Source organism: Orycteropus afer, unplaced genomic scaffold, assembly GCF_000298275.1.
Source record: "Orycteropus afer afer isolate SDZICR_OR568_19922 unplaced genomic scaffold, OryAfe1.0 scaffold00021, whole genome shotgun sequence".
Lineage (NCBI taxonomy): Eukaryota > Metazoa > Chordata > Mammalia > Tubulidentata > Orycteropodidae > Orycteropus > Orycteropus afer.
This window is the reverse complement of record NW_006921608.1, coordinates 3,636,880-3,640,122: the sequence shown is the minus strand read 5'-3', so window position 1 is coordinate 3,640,122 and position 3,243 is coordinate 3,636,880. Positions and strand designations below refer to the sequence as shown.

General features: G+C 37.5%; 1 protein-coding gene across 1 annotated transcript in view; it reads right to left on the bottom strand.

The window, feature by feature from the left end:
* Positions 1-3,243, bottom strand: part of RSPO2 (R-spondin 2) — a 201,574-nt gene that overhangs the window by 100,515 nt on the left and 97,816 nt on the right. The window lies entirely within an intron of this gene.

Genomic DNA, 3,243 nt, shown 5'->3' with positions numbered 1-3,243 from the left:
AACAACAACAACAACCTAGAAGGGAAGGGCAATATACCACGTAAGTGATCAACACAGTAGCTTTGAGGAAGAGGAAGGCATAGAAGGCATGGGAGGTACAGACAACAAAGATGAACCCTTCTGCATGTGCAACACTCTATTGTCAATAATGGCAAGCATTCTATGGGTGGACAAGCACAAGGTAGGAGACCTCAAACTTCCCAATCTCAGAACCTACTACACAGCCATGGTACGCAAACGCAGCCTGGTACTGGGAGAATGACAGATACATAGACCAATGGAACAGTATTGAGAACCCAAAAGTAAATTTATACACCTATGAACAGCTGATCTTTGAGAAAAGATCAGCTGAATAATCAGGTATGTCTGGACAGAGGGGAGTGTGCCCATGACTATGTATAGGGTGGGCAGATGATGTTTCTATACGTGTATTTTTATGTGCTAACAACGTCTGGGCACACAGTAGAGGTGACAAGGGACAAGGTTGTGATTGCTTCTTGGCTACAGCCTGCTGCCCTTAGGGAGTGAGCAGTAGGACCTGTGGGTTTGAAATTGTGGTTGCAGGGAACATCAAGCTCAATTGGCATAACATACTGCACAAATATATTGTTCAACATCAACTGGATTCTTTTACATTAACAAAGAAAATTCTGAAAAAGAAGTCAGGAAAACAAAACCACCTATAAGAGTCTCCCAAAAAATAAAATTCTTAGGAATAAACATAACTAGGGACATAAAAGATTTATACAAAGAAAACTGTGAAACACTATGCAACAAACCAAAAGAGACCTACATAAATAGAAAAATAGACAGAAAATGGATAGAAAGACTTAACACTGTGAAAATGCCAATACTACCCAAAGCAATCTTATAAATATAATGCAATCATGATTCACATTCCAACAGCATGCATCAATGAGATGGAAAAACTAATCATTAACTTTATATGGAAAGGAAAGAGGTCCCAGATTAGCAAAGCATTACTGAAGAAGCAGCACATGGTAGGAGACCTCAAACTTCCCAATCTCAGAACCTACCACACAGCCACAGTACACAAACACAGCCTGGTACTGGGACAATGATGGATATACAGATCAATGGAACAGAACTGAGAACCCAAAAGTAAATCCATACACCTATGGACAGCTGATGTTTGACAAAAGGTCAAAGTCCATTAAATATGGAAATTTTGCCAAATGGTGTTGGCAAAACTGGATATCCATTTGCAGAAAATGGAAACAAAATCTATGCTTCACATCATATACAGAATTAACTCAAAATGGATGAAAGACCTAAATGTAAAATCTAAATCTATAAAAAAACAAAGGGAAGAAAAAATAGATAGAACCCTAACACAACATAAACAGTATACCAAACATAGCTGAAAACACATAAATAACAGAGGATAAATCAGATAACTGGGATCTCCTAAATATTAAACATCAAGAGACTTTGCCAAAAGGGTAAGAGACCTTACAGACTAGGAAAAAAAAATTTCAGCTATGACATACTTGACAGAGGTCCAACCTCTAAAATCTATGGAGAATATCAATGCCTCAACAATAAACATCCAATTAAAAATGTGCAAAAGACAGGAACAGGTACTTTACCAAAGACGATATTCAGGCAGCTAACAAACACATAAAAAATGTTCACAATCATTATCCATTAGAGAAATGCAAATCAAACTACAATGAGATTCCATCTTACCCAGATAAGAATGTCAACAATCAAAAAATAGAAAATAACAAATGCTGCCGAGGGTGTAGAGATACTGGAACTCTAATACACTGCTGGTGGACATGCAAAATGATAAAACCATTATGGAAGACAGTATGGTGCTTAAAAAGTTAGAAATGGAAATACCGTATGATCCAGCAATCTCACTCCTAGAGAAATAACAGCAGTGAAAGAATAGACATATACACACCCTAGTTTATCACAGCATTATTCACAATAGCAAAAAGATGGAAATAACCTATGTGTCCATCAATGGGTAAATGGAATAAACTTTGGTACATACATGCAATGGAATACTATGCAACAATAACGAATAATGAATAAATTTGTGAAAGTGAAAAATAGGTTTACACATTTAAAAAAAAAAAAAAAATTCTTCAATGGTTACCAGAAGGGGAGAGAGAGAGAAGGATAAAGACTAACTAGACAGTAGACAACAATTAATCCTGGTGAAGGCAAAGGCAATACACAATAGGAGGGAAGACAATGTAAGCAAGACAAAGGAACAAACAGGTATTGCAAGAATAAAGGAGAACTATGGAAAATGCTCTAACAGATACAATCACACAACAGCAGTAGTATCTAACAATTTGTGAGTAGATACATAAGCAAATATGTATGATAAATGGATGAAGGTGGTCGTATTGGTGTACACCTGCCTACATATATAACTATGGTGGTGGATATTTCTATGCACAAATTTACAAATGCTGCATATATACTCATATATGTAACAGACCTTACAGAAGGCACAGTTATAAGAAATCACTTAGATACTGGTACTGAACCACTGGACCTGAAGTCTAAGGACCACAGTCCAGGAGGACATGTAGGTCAACTGGCAAAACACAGTTCATAAAGATAATGCTCTATATCTTAGTATGAGTAGTAGCATCTGAGGTCTTGAAAGCTTGCGAGCGGCTATCTAAGAAGCAAGCATTGGTTTCTTTCCACCTGGAGCAAAGGAAAACAAAGAGAAATGAAGACTTAAGGGAGAAATTAGTGCAAAGAACTAATGGCCCACATGAACCACACCCTCGTCTAACCTAAGACCAGAAGAACTAGATGGTGCTTACCTACTACCACCAACCCCTCTGACCAAGACCACAGTAGAGATCCTGGTTAGAATGGGTAACAAATATAGAAGAAAATTCAAATTAAAAAAAAGAAAAAAGAAAGACATGCTGGTCTGAAAGAGACTGAGGAATCCTTGAAACTAATGTCATGAGACAATCTTCTAACTTGAAAGTGAGGACACTTCCAGAGGCCACCTTTCAGCCAAATAATAGGACCATAAAACAAACAACACCTGTGAAGAATGTGCTCTTTAGAATGATCAACTACACGAGACCAAAAGAGCAACATTTGCCCAAAACGAAAGACGAGAAGACAGGGAGAGAGAGGGAAACCAGACTAATGGAAAAGGGAATCTAGAGAGTGCAGACACACTGCCAGGACTGCAACCAAAGTCACAGAACAATTTGTCTATCAACCAAAAAAAAA